The following is a 15,477-nucleotide window of genomic DNA, read 5'->3' as shown; positions in this document are numbered from 1 at the left end:
GCAGAGGATGGTTTCGATCCATCGACCTCTGGGTTATGGGCCCAGCACGCTTCCGCTGCGCCACTCTGCTCCCTTGTGAAAGTGCTCTCTTTATGCAGAGGAGGAGCTTTCAGCGGAGTGGCAAGGGATTGGTGGGGCTCTCTCCTCATTTGCCTAAGCACATCGCAAGGTATGCTGGGTACAGAAAATCTTCATCTTCCCCACTCACAGTCAGTCATAACTGAAAGTGCAGACCCTCTTAGGAATTAGCCGTTTCAGGCCTTTACCAAGACAGCAGCTCTCTGTCCCTGTCCTTTCTCTGTGATCCTAGCACTAGCATACTCAGGATTTGGCTTTACCTGGGAGCCAGAGATCTACCCGGTGAGGGCTTGCCCGGTGTGAGGCTTTTGAGCGTTTGGGAGCGTTCGGGACGTGAGAGGACGCTGGACAGGAAACTATGCCAATTTGAAGTATCCAACCTTCCTGCTGCAGTGAGAGGCTCTTTCCGTGGAAATCTGCCACTTGGAGTCCTCTCAACTTGCCCTCTGATAAAACATTTTTCTGAGCCGCAGTTACATCCGATGGTTACAAGGTGGCGCTGCATTCAGGTGAGAACACAAGTATGCACAAAATCTTGGGGACTTTTGCCAGATTTATCGGTGGATCTTGCCTATTATTTTCAGAGGCTAGATATCGCCTAGAAATGCTTTTTAACATAGGGATGCTGGGGTTATAATTTCTGGTCGGGGCGCAGCCCTTTCATTGCCTGCCCCCAGCAAAATATTTATTATCAGCACATGTGAGTGGTGAGTGCTTTATGGAAAATAGCATATATTGGGACAATGAATGTAGCAGATGAGGCGATCGAGATGTCTACCTACGTGTTTGATTATTTTTTTATATAACGGCTGATTATTCTGTTTCTGATATTTCAGTTTTGTGACATGTTGCATTAAAATATATCCTGCTTGGAGAATATATAAATATTTGCACTGCGTTGGCCGGGAATCGAACCCGGGTCAACTGCTTGGAAGGCAGCTATGCTCACCACTATACCACCAACGCCCTCTGATGTGTGTCCTCTAGGTTCCAGATGTTACAACGCCGAGTGCAGTGGCAATCTTGCACCGGTTCCAATCGTGCATTTGGTGTGGATACCAACATGAAAAGCTGTAGAAATTGTCTTGCAGAGGGTAAAGAACTGGGGATTGAAACCAAGGATAAAGCTGTGCAGAAGAGAAGAAATGGAAAGCAGCAGTACAAATAGTGGAAATGAGCATATGGGCAGCATCGGAAGCAAAGCAGCGAAGAGAAAGGGAGTAAATTCCATGAAATGCATAGGAGATTGATAAAAGCAGAACAAAAAGGGAAGAATTAAATTCAAAGCATGCCCCGAAAAACGTGTGAAGGTCCCACCTGTCATTTATGCTTCTAATTGGGTATCTTTACTTTCAAAGTATAGGGTTGATCCTTTGACGATCACTCTCTTGATTTACAGCAGAGACAGATAGTTGAGAAGTCTTTTCTCACATAGCTAGCACAAGCCTGCGCTTTTCCTTGCTGGCAGGGTGGAAATGACAGATTAGTCCTAGGAAGAAAAATCAAGCAATATTAGCAGAGGATGGTTTCGATCCATCGACCTCTGGGTTATGGGCCCAGCACGCTTCCGCTGCGCCACTCTGCTCCCTTGTGAAAGTGCTCTCTTTATGCAGAGGAGGAGCTTTCAGCGGAGTGGCAAGGGATTGGTGGGGCTCTCTCCTCATTTGCCTAAGCACATCGCAAGGTATGCTGGGTACAGAAAATCTTCATCTTCCCCACTCACAGTCAGTCATAACTGAAAGTGCAGACCCTCTTAGGAATTAGCCGTTTCAGGCCTTTACCAAGACAGCAGCTCTCTGTCCCTGTCCTTTCTCTGTGATCCTAGCACTAGCATACTCAGGATTTGGCTTTACCTGGGAGCCAGAGATCTACCCGGTGAGGGCTTGCCCGGTGTGAGGCTTTTGAGCGTTTGGGAGCGTTCGGGACGTGAGAGGACGCTGGACAGGAAACTATGCCAATTTGAAGTATCCAACCTTCCTGCTGCAGTGAGAGGCTCTTTCCGTGGAAATCTGCCACTTGGAGTCCTCTCAACTTGCCCTCTGATAAAACATTTTTCTGAGCCGCAGTTACATCCGATGGTTACAAGGTGGCGCTGCATTCAGGTGAGAACACAAGTATGCACAAAATCTTGGGGACTTTTGCCAGATTTATCGGTGGATCTTGCCTATTATTTTCAGAGGCTAGATATCGCCTAGAAATGCTTTTTAACATAGGGATGCTGGGGTTATAATTTCTGGTCGGGGCGCAGCCCTTTCATTGCCTGCCCCCAGCAAAATATTTATTATCAGCACATGTGAGTGGTGAGTGCTTTATGGAAAATAGCATATATTGGGACAATGAATGTAGCAGATGAGGCGATCGAGATGTCTACCTACGTGTTTGATTATTTTTTTATATAACGGCTGATTATTCTGTTTCTGATATTTCAGTTTTGTGACATGTTGCATTAAAATATATCCTGCTTGGAGAATATATAAATATTTGCACTGCGTTGGCCGGGAATCGAACCCGGGTCAACTGCTTGGAAGGCAGCTATGCTCACCACTATACCACCAACGCCCTCTGATGTGTGTCCTCTAGGTTCCAGATGTTACAACGCCGAGTGCAGTGGCAATCTTGCACCGGTTCCAATCGTGCATTTGGTGTGGATACCAACATGAAAAGCTGTAGAAATTGTCTTGCAGTGGGTAAAGAACTGGGGATTGAAACCAAGGATAAAGCTGTGCAGAAGAGAAGAAATGGAAAGCAGCAGTACAAATAGTGGAAATGAGCATATGGGCAGCATCGGAAGCAAAGCAGCGAAGAGAAAGGGAGTAAATTCCATGAAATGCATAGGAGATTGATAAAAGCAGAACAAAAAGGGAAGAATTAAATTCAAAGCATGCCCCGAAAAACGTGTGAAGGTCCCACCTGTCATTTATGCTTCTAATTGGGTATCTTTACTTTCAAAGTATAGGGTTGATCCTTTGACGATCACTCTCTTGATTTACAGCAGAGACAGATAGTTGAGAAGTCTTTTCTCACATAGCTAGCACAAGCCTGCGCTTTTCCTTGCTGGCAGGGTGGAAATGACAGATTAGTCCTAGGAAGAAAAATCAAGCAATATTAGCAGAGGATGGTTTCGATCCATCGACCTCTGGGTTATGGGCCCAGCACGCTTCCGCTGCGCCACTCTGCTCCCTTGTGAAAGTGCTCTCTTTATGCAGAGGAGGAGCTTTCAGCGGAGTGGCAAGGGATTGGTGGGGCTCTCTCCTCATTTGCCTAAGCACATCGCAAGGTATGCTGGGTACAGAAAATCTTCATCTTCCCCACTCACAGTCAGTCATAACTGAAAGTGCAGACCCTCTTAGGAATTAGCCGTTTCAGGCCTTTACCAAGACAGCAGCTCTCTGTCCCTGTCCTTTCTCTGTGATCCTAGCACTAGCATACTCAGGATTTGGCTTTACCTGGGAGCCAGCGATCTACCCGGTGAGGGCTTGCCCGGTGTGAGGCTTTTGAGCGTTTGGGAGCGTTCGGGACGTGAGAGGACGCTGGACAGGAAACTATGCCAATTTGAAGTATCCAACCTTCCTGCTGCAGTGAGAGGCTCTTTCCGTGGAAATCTGCCACTTGGAGTCCTCTCAACTTGCCCTCTGATAAAACATTTTTCTGAGCCGCAGTTACATCCGATGGTTACAAGGTGGCGCTGCATTCAGGTGAGAACACAAGTATGCACAAAATCTTGGGGACTTTTGCCAGATTTATCGGTGGATCTTGCCTATTATTTTCAGAGGCTAGATATCGCCTAGAAATGCTTTTTAACATAGGGATGCTGGGGTTATAATTTCTGGTCGGGGCGCAGCCCTTTCATTGCCTGCCCCCAGCAAAATATTTATTATCAGCACATGTGAGTGGTGAGTGCTTTATGGAAAATAGCATATATTGGGACAATGAATGTAGCAGATGAGGCGATCGAGATGTCTACCTACGTGTTTGATTATTTTTTTATATAACGGCTGATTATTCTGTTTCTGATATTTCAGTTTTGTGACATGTTGCATTAAAATATATCCTGCTTGGAGAATATATAAATATTTGCACTGCGTTGGCCGGGAATCGAACCCGGGTCAACTGCTTGGAAGGCAGCTATGCTCACCACTATACCACCAACGCCCTCTGATGTGTGTCCTCTAGGTTCCAGATGTTACAACGCCGAGTGCAGTGGCAATCTTGCACCGGTTCCAATCGTGCAGTTGGTGTGGATACCAACATGAAAAGCTGTAGAAATTGTCTTGCAGAGGGTAAAGAACTGGGGATTGAAACCAAGGATAAAGCTGTGCAGAAGAGAAGAAATGGAAAGCAGCAGTACAAATAGTGGAAATGAGCATATGGGCAGCATCGGAAGCAAAGCAGCGAAGAGAAAGGGAGTAAATTCCATGAAATGCATAGGAGATTGATAAAAGCAGAACAAAAAGGGAAGAATTAAATTCAAAGCATGCCCCGAAACACGTGTGAAGGTCCCACCTGTCATTTATGCTTCTAATTGGGTATCTTTACTTTCAAAGTATAGGGTTGATCCTTTGACGATCACTCTCTTGATTTACAGCAGAGACAGATAGTTGAGAAGTCTTTTCTCACATAGCTAGCACAAGCCTGCGCTTTTCCTTGCTGGCAGGGTGGAAATGACAGATTAGTCCTAGGAAGAAAAATCAAGCAATATTAGCAGAGGATGGTTTCGATCCATCGACCTCTGGGTTATGGGCCCAGCACGCTTCCGCTGCGCCACTCTGCTCCCTTGTGAAAGTGCTCTCTTTATGCAGAGGAGGAGCTTTCAGCGGAGTGGCAAGGGATTGGTGGGGCTCTCTCCTCATTTGCCTAAGAACATCGCAAGGTATGCTGGGTACAGAAAATCTTCATCTTCCCCACTCACAGTCAGTCATAACTGAAAGTGCAGACCCTCTTAGGAATTAGCCGTTTCAGGCCTTTACCAAGACAGCAGCTCTCTGTCCCTGTCCTTTCTCTGTGATCCTAGCACTAGCATACTCAGGATTTGGCTTTACCTGGGAGCCAGAGATCTACCCGGTGAGGGCTTGCCCGGTGTGAGGCTTTTGAGCGTTTGGGAGCGTTCGGGACGTGAGAGGACGCTGGACAGGAAACTATGCCAATTTGAAGTATCCAACCTTCCTGCTGCAGTGAGAGGCTCTTTCCGTGGAAATCTGCCACTTGGAGTCCTCTCAACTTGCCCTCTGATAAAACATTTTTCTGAGCCGCAGTTACATCCGATGGTTACAAGGTGGCGCTGCATTCAGGTGAGAACACAAGTATGCACAAAATCTTGGGGACTTTTGCCAGATTTATCGGTGGATCTTGCCTATTATTTTCAGAGGCTAGATATCGCCTAGAAATGCTTTTTAACATAGGGATGCTGGGGTTATAATTTCTGGTCGGGGCTCAGCCCTTTCATTGCCTGCCCCCAGCAAAATATTTATTATCAGCACATGTGAGTGGTGAGTGCTTTATGGAAAATAGCATATATTGGGACAATGAATGTAGCAGATGAGGCGATCGAGATGTCTACCTACGTGTTTGATTATTTTTTTATATAACGGCTGATTATTCTGTTTCTGATATTTCAGTTTTGTGACATGTTGCATTAAAATATATCCTGCTTGGAGAATATATAAATATTTGCACTGCGTTGGCCGGGAATCGAACCCGGGTCAACTGCTTGGAAGGCAGCTATGCTCACCACTATACCACCAACGCCCTCTGATGTGTGTCCTCTAGGTTCCAGATGTTACAACGCCGAGTGCAGTGGCAATCTTGCACCGGTTCCAATCGTGCATTTGGTGTGGATACCAACATGAAAAGCTGTAGAAATTGTCTTGCAGTGGGTAAAGAACTGGGGATTGAAACCAAGGATAAAGCTGTGCAGAAGAGAAGAAATGGAAAGCAGCAGTACAAATAGTGGAAATGAGCATATGGGCAGCATCGGAAGCAAAGCAGCGAAGAGAAAGGGAGTAAATTCCATGAAATGCATAGGAGATTGATAAAAGCAGAACAAAAAGGGAAGAATTAAATTCAAAGCATGCCCCGAAAAACGTGTGAAGGTCCCACCTGTCATTTATGCTTCTAATTGGGTATCTTTACTTTCAAAGTATAGGGTTGATCCTTTGACGATCACTCTCTTGATTTACAGCAGAGACAGATAGTTGAGAAGTCTTTTCTCACATAGCTAGCACAAGCCTGCGCTTTTCCTTGCTGGCAGGGTGGAAATGACAGATTAGTCCTAGGAAGAAAAATCAAGCAATATTAGCAGAGGATGGTTTCGATCCATCGACCTCTGGGTTATGGGCCCAGCACGCTTCCGCTGCGCCACTCTGCTCCCTTGTGAAAGTGCTCTCTTTATGCAGAGGAGGAGCTTTCAGCGGAGTGGCAAGGGATTGGTGGGGCTCTCTCCTCATTTGCCTAAGCACATCGCAAGGTATGCTGGGTACAGAAAATCTTCATCTTCCCCACTCACAGTCAGTCATAACTGAAAGTGCAGACCCTCTTAGGAATTAGCCGTTTCAGGCCTTTACCAAGACAGCAGCTCTCTGTCCCTGTCCTTTCTCTGTGATCCTAGCACTAGCATACTCAGGATTTGGCTTTACCTGGGAGCCAGCGATCTACCCGGTGAGGGCTTGCCCGGTGTGAGGCTTTTGAGCGTTTGGGAGCGTTCGGGACGTGAGAGGACGCTGGACAGGAAACTATGCCAATTTGAAGTATCCAACCTTCCTGCTGCAGTGAGAGGCTCTTTCCGTGGAAATCTGCCACTTGGAGTCCTCTCAACTTGCCCTCTGATAAAACATTTTTCTGAGCCGCAGTTACATCCGATGGTTACAAGGTGGCGCTGCATTCAGGTGAGAACACAAGTATGCACAAAATCTTGGGGACTTTTGCCAGATTTATCGGTGGATCTTGCCTATTATTTTCAGAGGCTAGATATCGCCTAGAAATGCTTTTTAACATAGGGATGCTGGGGTTATAATTTCTGGTCGGGGCGCAGCCCTTTCATTGCCTGCCCCCAGCAAAATATTTATTATCAGCACATGTGAGTGGTGAGTGCTTTATGGAAAATAGCATATATTGGGACAATGAATGTAGCAGATGAGGCGATCGAGATGTCTACCTACGTGTTTGATTATTTTTTTATATAACGGCTGATTATTCTGTTTCTGATATTTCAGTTTTGTGACATGTTGCATTAAAATATATCCTGCTTGGAGAATATATAAATATTTGCACTGCGTTGGCCGGGAATCGAACCCGGGTCAACTGCTTGGAAGGCAGCTATGCTCACCACTATACCACCAACGCCCTCTGATGTGTGTCCTCTAGGTTCCAGATGTTACAACGCCGAGTGCAGTGGCAATCTTGCACCGGTTCCAATCGTGCAGTTGGTGTGGATACCAACATGAAAAGCTGTAGAAATTGTCTTGCAGAGGGTAAAGAACTGGGGATTGAAACCAAGGATAAAGCTGTGCAGAAGAGAAGAAATGGAAAGCAGCAGTACAAATAGTGGAAATGAGCATATGGGCAGCATCGGAAGCAAAGCAGCGAAGAGAAAGGGAGTAAATTCCATGAAATGCATAGGAGATTGATAAAAGCAGAACAAAAAGGGAAGAATTAAATTCAAAGCATGCCCCGAAACACGTGTGAAGGTCCCACCTGTCATTTATGCTTCTAATTGGGTATCTTTACTTTCAAAGTATAGGGTTGATCCTTTGACGATCACTCTCTTGATTTACAGCAGAGACAGATAGTTGAGAAGTCTTTTCTCACATAGCTAGCACAAGCCTGCGCTTTTCCTTGCTGGCAGGGTGGAAATGACAGATTAGTCCTAGGAAGAAAAATCAAGCAATATTAGCAGAGGATGGTTTCGATCCATCGACCTCTGGGTTATGGGCCCAGCACGCTTCCGCTGCGCCACTCTGCTCCCTTGTGAAAGTGCTCTCTTTATGCAGAGGAGGAGCTTTCAGCGGAGTGGCAAGGGATTGGTGGGGCTCTCTCCTCATTTGCCTAAGAACATCGCAAGGTATGCTGGGTACAGAAAATCTTCATCTTCCCCACTCACAGTCAGTCATAACTGAAAGTGCAGACCCTCTTAGGAATTAGCCGTTTCAGGCCTTTACCAAGACAGCAGCTCTCTGTCCCTGTCCTTTCTCTGTGATCCTAGCACTAGCATACTCAGGATTTGGCTTTACCTGGGAGCCAGAGATCTACCCGGTGAGGGCTTGCCCGGTGTGAGGCTTTTGAGCGTTTGGGAGCGTTCGGGACGTGAGAGGACGCTGGACAGGAAACTATGCCAATTTGAAGTATCCAACCTTCCTGCTGCAGTGAGAGGCTCTTTCCGTGGAAATCTGCCACTTGGAGTCCTCTCAACTTGCCCTCTGATAAAACATTTTTCTGAGCCGCAGTTACATCCGATGGTTACAAGGTGGCGCTGCATTCAGGTGAGAACACAAGTATGCACAAAATCTTGGGGACTTTTGCCAGATTTATCGGTGGATCTTGCCTATTATTTTCAGAGGCTAGATATCGCCTAGAAATGCTTTTTAACATAGGGATGCTGGGGTTATAATTTCTGGTCGGGGCTCAGCCCTTTCATTGCCTGCCCCCAGCAAAATATTTATTATCAGCACATGTGAGTGGTGAGTGCTTTATGGAAAATAGCATATATTGGGACAATGAATGTAGCAGATGAGGCGATCGAGATGTCTACCTACGTGTTTGATTATTTTTTTATATAACGGCTGATTATTCTGTTTCTGATATTTCAGTTTTGTGACATGTTGCATTAAAATATATCCTGCTTGGAGAATATATAAATATTTGCACTGCGTTGGCCGGGAATCGAACCCGGGTCAACTGCTTGGAAGGCAGCTATGCTCACCACTATACCACCAACGCCCTCTGATGTGTGTCCTCTAGGTTCCAGATGTTACAACGCCGAGTGCAGTGGCAATCTTGCACCGGTTCCAATCGTGCATTTGGTGTGGATACCAACATGAAAAGCTGTAGAAATTGTCTTGCAGTGGGTAAAGAACTGGGGATTGAAACCAAGGATAAAGCTGTGCAGAAGAGAAGAAATGGAAAGCAGCAGTACAAATAGTGGAAATGAGCATATGGGCAGCATCGGAAGCAAAGCAGCGAAGAGAAAGGGAGTAAATTCCATGAAATGCATAGGAGATTGATAAAAGCAGAACAAAAAGGGAAGAATTAAATTCAAAGCATGCCCCGAAAAACGTGTGAAGGTCCCACCTGTCATTTATGCTTCTAATTGGGTATCTTTACTTTCAAAGTATAGGGTTGATCCTTTGACGATCACTCTCTTGATTTACAGCAGAGACAGATAGTTGAGAAGTCTTTTCTCACATAGCTAGCACAAGCCTGCGCTTTTCCTTGCTGGCAGGGTGGAAATGACAGATTAGTCCTAGGAAGAAAAATCAAGCAATATTAGCAGAGGATGGTTTCGATCCATCGACCTCTGGGTTATGGGCCCAGCACGCTTCCGCTGCGCCACTCTGCTCCCTTGTGAAAGTGCTCTCTTTATGCAGAGGAGGAGCTTTCAGCGGAGTGGCAAGGGATTGGTGGGGCTCTCTCCTCATTTGCCTAAGCACATCGCAAGGTATGCTGGGTACAGAAAATCTTCATCTTCCCCACTCACAGTCAGTCATAACTGAAAGTGCAGACCCTCTTAGGAATTAGCCGTTTCAGGCCTTTACCAAGACAGCAGCTCTCTGTCCCTGTCCTTTCTCTGTGATCCTAGCACTAGCATACTCAGGATTTGGCTTTACCTGGGAGCCAGAGATCTACCCGGTGAGGGCTTGCCCGGTGTGAGGCTTTTGAGCGTTTGGGAGCGTTCGGGACGTGAGAGGACGCTGGACAGGAAACTATGCCAATTTGAAGTATCCAACCTTCCTGCTGCAGTGAGAGGCTCTTTCCGTGGAAATCTGCCACTTGGAGTCCTCTCAACTTGCCCTCTGATAAAACATTTTTCTGAGCCGCAGTTACATCCGATGGTTACAAGGTGGCGCTGCATTCAGGTGAGAACACAAGTATGCACAAAATCTTGGGGACTTTTGCCAGATTTATCGGTGGATCTTGCCTATTATTTTCAGAGGCTAGATATCGCCTAGAAATGCTTTTTAACATAGGGATGCTGGGGTTATAATTTCTGGTCGGGGCGCAGCCCTTTCATTGCCTGCCCCCAGCAAAATATTTATTATCAGCACATGTGAGTGGTGAGTGCTTTATGGAAAATAGCATATATTGGGACAATGAATGTAGCAGATGAGGCGATCGAGATGTCTACCTACGTGTTTGATTATTTTTTTATATAACGGCTGATTATTCTGTTTCTGATATTTCAGTTTTGTGACATGTTGCATTAAAATATATCCTGCTTGGAGAATATATAAATATTTGCACTGCGTTGGCCGGGAATCGAACCCGGGTCAACTGCTTGGAAGGCAGCTATGCTCACCACTATACCACCAACGCCCTCTGATGTGTGTCCTCTAGGTTCCAGATGTTACAACGCCGAGTGCAGTGGCAATCTTGCACCGGTTCCAATCGTGCATTTGGTGTGGATACCAACATGAAAAGCTGTAGAAATTGTCTTGCAGTGGGTAAAGAACTGGGGATTGAAACCAAGGATAAAGCTGTGCAGAAGAGAAGAAATGGAAAGCAGCAGTACAAATAGTGGAAATGAGCATATGGGCAGCATCGGAAGCAAAGCAGCGAAGAGAAAGGGAGTAAATTCCATGAAATGCATAGGAGATTGATAAAAGCAGAACAAAAAGGGAAGAATTAAATTCAAAGCATGCCCCGAAAAACGTGTGAAGGTCCCACCTGTCATTTATGCTTCTAATTGGGTATCTTTACTTTCAAAGTATAGGGTTGATCCTTTGACGATCACTCTCTTGATTTACAGCAGAGACAGATAGTTGAGAAGTCTTTTCTCACATAGCTAGCACAAGCCTGCGCTTTTCCTTGCTGGCAGGGTGGAAATGACAGATTAGTCCTAGGAAGAAAAATCAAGCAATATTAGCAGAGGATGGTTTCGATCCATCGACCTCTGGGTTATGGGCCCAGCACGCTTCCGCTGCGCCACTCTGCTCCCTTGTGAAAGTGCTCTCTTTATGCAGAGGAGGAGCTTTCAGCGGAGTGGCAAGGGATTGGTGGGGCTCTCTCCTCATTTGCCTAAGCACATCGCAAGGTATGCTGGGTACAGAAAATCTTCATCTTCCCCACTCACAGTCAGTCATAACTGAAAGTGCAGACCCTCTTAGGAATTAGCCGTTTCAGGCCTTTACCAAGACAGCAGCTCTCTGTCCCTGTCCTTTCTCTGTGATCCTAGCACTAGCATACTCAGGATTTGGCTTTACCTGGGAGCCAGAGATCTACCCGGTGAGGGCTTGCCCGGTGTGAGGCTTTTGAGCGTTTGGGAGCGTTCGGGACGTGAGAGGACGCTGGACAGGAAACTATGCCAATTTGAAGTATCCAACCTTCCTGCTGCAGTGAGAGGCTCTTTCCGTGGAAATCTGCCACTTGGAGTCCTCTCAACTTGCCCTCTGATAAAACATTTTTCTGAGCCGCAGTTACATCCGATGGTTACAAGGTGGCGCTGCATTCAGGTGAGAACACAAGTATGCACAAAATCTTGGGGACTTTTGCCAGATTTATCGGTGGATCTTGCCTATTATTTTCAGAGGCTAGATATCGCCTAGAAATGCTTTTTAACATAGGGATGCTGGGGTTATAATTTCTGGTCGGGGCGCAGCCCTTTCATTGCCTGCCCCCAGCAAAATATTTATTATCAGCACATGTGAGTGGTGAGTGCTTTATGGAAAATAGCATATATTGGGACAATGAATGTAGCAGATGAGGCGATCGAGATGTCTACCTACGTGTTTGATTAATTTTTTTATATAACGGCTGATTATTCTGTTTCTGATATTTCAGTTTTGTGACATGTTGCATTAAAATATATCCTGCTTGGAGAATATATAAATATTTGCACTGCGTTGGCCGGGAATCGAACCCGGGTCAACTGCTTGGAAGGCAGCTATGCTCACCACTATACCACCAACGCCCTCTGATGTGTGTCCTCTAGGTTCCAGATGTTACAACGCCGAGTGCAGTGGCAATCTTGCACCGGTTCCAATCGTGCATTTGGTGTGGATACCAACATGAAAAGCTGTAGAAATTGTCTTGCAGTGGGTAAAGAACTGGGGATTGAAACCAAGGATAAAGCTGTGCAGAAGAGAAGAAATGGAAAGCAGCAGTACAAATAGTGGAAATGAGCATATGGGCAGCATCGGAAGCAAAGCAGCGAAGAGAAAGGGAGTAAATTCCATGAAATGCATAGGAGATTGATAAAAGCAGAACAAAAAGGGAAGAATTAAATTCAAAGCATGCCCCGAAAAACGTGTGAAGGTCCCACCTGTCATTTATGCTTCTAATTGGGTATCTTTACTTTCAAAGTATAGGGTTGATCCTTTGACGATCACTCTCTTGATTTACAGCAGAGACAGATAGTTGAGAAGTCTTTTCTCACATAGCTAGCACAAGCCTGCGCTTTTCCTTGCTGGCAGGGTGGAAATGACAGATTAGTCCTAGGAAGAAAAATCAAGCAATATTAGCAGAGGATGGTTTCGATCCATCGACCTCTGGGTTATGGGTCCAGCACGCTTCCGCTGCACCACTCTGCTCCCTTGTGAAAGTGCTCTCTTTATGCAGAGGAGGAGCTTTCAGCGGAGTGGCAAGGGATTGGTGGGGCTCTCTCCTCATTTGCCTAAGCACATCGCAAGGTATGCTGGGTACAGAAAATCTTCATCTTCCCCACTCACAGTCAGTCATAACTGAAAGTGCAGACCCTCTTAGGAATTAGCCGTTTCAGGCCTTTACCAAGACAGCAGCTCTCTGTCCCTGTCCTTTCTCTGTGATCCTAGCACTAGCATACTCAGGATTTGGCTTTACCTGGGAGCCAGAGATCTACCCGGTGAGGGCTTGCCCGGTGTGAGGCTTTTGAGCGTTTGGGAGCGTTCGGGACGTGAGAGGACAGATGTTACAACGCCGAGTGCAGTGGCAATCTTGCACCGGTTCCAATGGTGCATTTGGTGTGGATACCAACATGAAAAGCAGTAGAAATTGTCTTGCAGAGGGTAAAGAACTGGGGATTGAAACCAAGGATAAAGCTGTGCAGAAGAGAAGAAATGGAAAGCAGCAGTACAAATAGTGGAAATGGTCATATGGGCAGCATCGGAAGCAAAGCAGCGAAGAGAAAGGGAGTAAATTCCATGAAATGCATAGGAGATTGATAAAAGCAGAACAAAAAGGGAAGAATTAAATTCAAAGCATGCCCCGAAACACGTGTGAAGGTCCCACCTGTCATTTATGCTTCTAATTGGGTATCTTTACTTTCAAAGTATAGGGTTGATCCTTTGACGATCACTCTCTTGATTTACAGCAGAGACAGATAGTTGAGAAGTCTTTTCTCACATAGCTAGCACAAGCCTGCGCTTTTCCTTGCTGGCAGGGTGGAAATGACAGATTAGTCCTAGGAAGAAAAATCAAGCAATATTAGCAGAGGATGGTTTCGATCCATCGACCTCTGGGTTATGGGCCCAGCACGCTTCCGCTGCGCCACTCTGCTCCCTTGTGAAAGTGCTCTCTTTATGCAGAGGAGGAGCTTTCAGCGGAGTGGCAAGGGATTGGTGGGGCTCTCTCCTCATTTGCCTAAGCACATCGCAAGGTATGCTGGGTACAGAAAATCTTCATCTTCCCCACTCACAGTCAGTCATAACTGAAAGTGCAGACCCTCTTAGGAATTAGCCGTTTCAGGCCTTTACCAAGACAGCAGCTCTCTGTCCCTGTCCTTTCTCTGTGATCCTAGCACTAGCATACTCAGGATTTGGCTTTACCTGGGAGCCAGAGATCTACCCGGTGAGGGCTTGCCCGGTGTGAGGCTTTTGAGCGTTTGGGAGCGTTCGGGACGTGAGAGGACGCTGGACAGGAAACTATGCCAATTTGAAGTATCCAACCTTCCTGCTGCAGTGAGAGGCTCTTTCCGTGGAAATCTGCCACTTGGAGTCCTCTCAACTTGCCCTCTGATAAAACATTTTTCTGAGCCGCAGTTACATCCGATGGTTACAAGGTGGCGCTGCATTCAGGTGAGAACACAAGTATGCACAAAATCTTGGGGACTTTTGCCAGATTTATCGGTGGATCTTGCCTATTATTTTCAGAGGCTAGATATCGCCTAGAAATGCTTTTTAACATAGGGATGCTGGGGTTATAATTTCTGGTCGGGGCGCAGCCCTTTCATTGCCTGCCCCCAGCAAAATATTTATTATCAGCACATGTGAGTGGTGAGTGCTTTATGGAAAATAGCATATATTGGGACAATGAATGTAGCAGATGAGGCGATCGAGATGTCTACCTACGTGTTTGATTAATTTTTTTATATAACGGCTGATTATTCTGTTTCTGATATTTCAGTTTTGTGACATGTTGCATTAAAATATATCCTGCTTGGAGAATATATAAATATTTGCACTGCGTTGGCCGGGAATCGAACCCGGGTCAACTGCTTGGAAGGCAGCTATGCTCACCACTATACCACCAACGCCCTCTGATGTGTGTCCTCTAGGTTCCAGATGTTACAACGCCGAGTGCAGTGGCAATCTTGCACCGGTTCCAATCGTGCATTTGGTGTGGATACCAACATGAAAAGCTGTAGAAATTGTCTTGCAGTGGGTAAAGAACTGGGGATTGAAACCAAGGATAAAGCTGTGCAGAAGAGAAGAAATGGAAAGCAGCAGTACAAATAGTGGAAATGAGCATATGGGCAGCATCGGAAGCAAAGCAGCGAAGAGAAAGGGAGTAAATTCCATGAAATGCATAGGAGATTGATAAAAGCAGAACAAAAAGGGAAGAATTAAATTCAAAGCATGCCCCGAAAAACGTGTGAAGGTCCCACCTGTCATTTATGCTTCTAATTGGGTATCTTTACTTTCAAAGTATAGGGTTGATCCTTTGACGATCACTCTCTTGATTTACAGCAGAGACAGATAGTTGAGAAGTCTTTTCTCACATAGCTAGCACAAGCCTGCGCTTTTCCTTGCTGGCAGGGTGGAAATGACAGATTAGTCCTAGGAAGAAAAATCAAGCAATATTAGCAGAGGATGGTTTCGATCCATCGACCTCTGGGTTATGGGTCCAGCACGCTTCCGCTGCGCCACTCCGCTCCCTTGTGAAAGTGCTCTCTTTATGCAGAGGAGGAGCTTTCAGCGGAGTGGCAAGGGATTGGTGGGGCTCTCTCCTCATTTGCCTAAGCACATCGCAAGGTATGCTGGGTACAGAAAATCTTCA

At 46.0% G+C, this 15,477-nt stretch overlaps 9 non-coding genes across 9 annotated transcripts; all 9 read right to left on the bottom strand.

Annotated features, from left to right (window-relative positions):
• Window positions 1-972: 972 nt before the first annotated feature.
• TRNAG-UCC (transfer RNA glycine (anticodon UCC)) lies at window positions 973-1,044 on the bottom strand. The gene has a single exon. It is a non-coding gene; the product is annotated as a tRNA-Gly (tRNA).
• A 1,521-nt stretch (window positions 1,045-2,565) lies between these two features.
• TRNAG-UCC (transfer RNA glycine (anticodon UCC)) lies at window positions 2,566-2,637 on the bottom strand. The gene has a single exon. It is a non-coding gene; the product is annotated as a tRNA-Gly (tRNA).
• A 1,521-nt stretch (window positions 2,638-4,158) lies between these two features.
• TRNAG-UCC (transfer RNA glycine (anticodon UCC)) lies at window positions 4,159-4,230 on the bottom strand. The gene has a single exon. It is a non-coding gene; the product is annotated as a tRNA-Gly (tRNA).
• Window positions 4,231-5,751: 1,521 nt separating this feature from the next.
• TRNAG-UCC (transfer RNA glycine (anticodon UCC)) lies at window positions 5,752-5,823 on the bottom strand. Its single transcript has one exon. It is a non-coding gene; the product is annotated as a tRNA-Gly (tRNA).
• Window positions 5,824-7,344: 1,521 nt separating this feature from the next.
• TRNAG-UCC (transfer RNA glycine (anticodon UCC)) lies at window positions 7,345-7,416 on the bottom strand. Its single transcript has one exon. It is a non-coding gene; the product is annotated as a tRNA-Gly (tRNA).
• A 1,521-nt stretch (window positions 7,417-8,937) lies between these two features.
• TRNAG-UCC (transfer RNA glycine (anticodon UCC)) lies at window positions 8,938-9,009 on the bottom strand. Its single transcript has one exon. It is a non-coding gene; the product is annotated as a tRNA-Gly (tRNA).
• Window positions 9,010-10,530: 1,521 nt separating this feature from the next.
• On the bottom strand, window positions 10,531-10,602 carry TRNAG-UCC (transfer RNA glycine (anticodon UCC)). The gene has a single exon. It is a non-coding gene; the product is annotated as a tRNA-Gly (tRNA).
• Window positions 10,603-12,124: 1,522 nt separating this feature from the next.
• TRNAG-UCC (transfer RNA glycine (anticodon UCC)) lies at window positions 12,125-12,196 on the bottom strand. The gene has a single exon. It is a non-coding gene; the product is annotated as a tRNA-Gly (tRNA).
• Window positions 12,197-14,662: 2,466 nt separating this feature from the next.
• TRNAG-UCC (transfer RNA glycine (anticodon UCC)) lies at window positions 14,663-14,734 on the bottom strand. The gene has a single exon. It is a non-coding gene; the product is annotated as a tRNA-Gly (tRNA).
• Between the last annotated feature and the right edge of the window lie 743 nt (window positions 14,735-15,477).

This window comes from Triturus cristatus, chromosome 11 (genome assembly GCF_964204655.1).
Source record: "Triturus cristatus chromosome 11, aTriCri1.1, whole genome shotgun sequence".
Lineage (NCBI taxonomy): Eukaryota > Metazoa > Chordata > Amphibia > Caudata > Salamandridae > Triturus > Triturus cristatus.
This window is presented reverse-complemented; position numbering and strand designations above follow the sequence as displayed.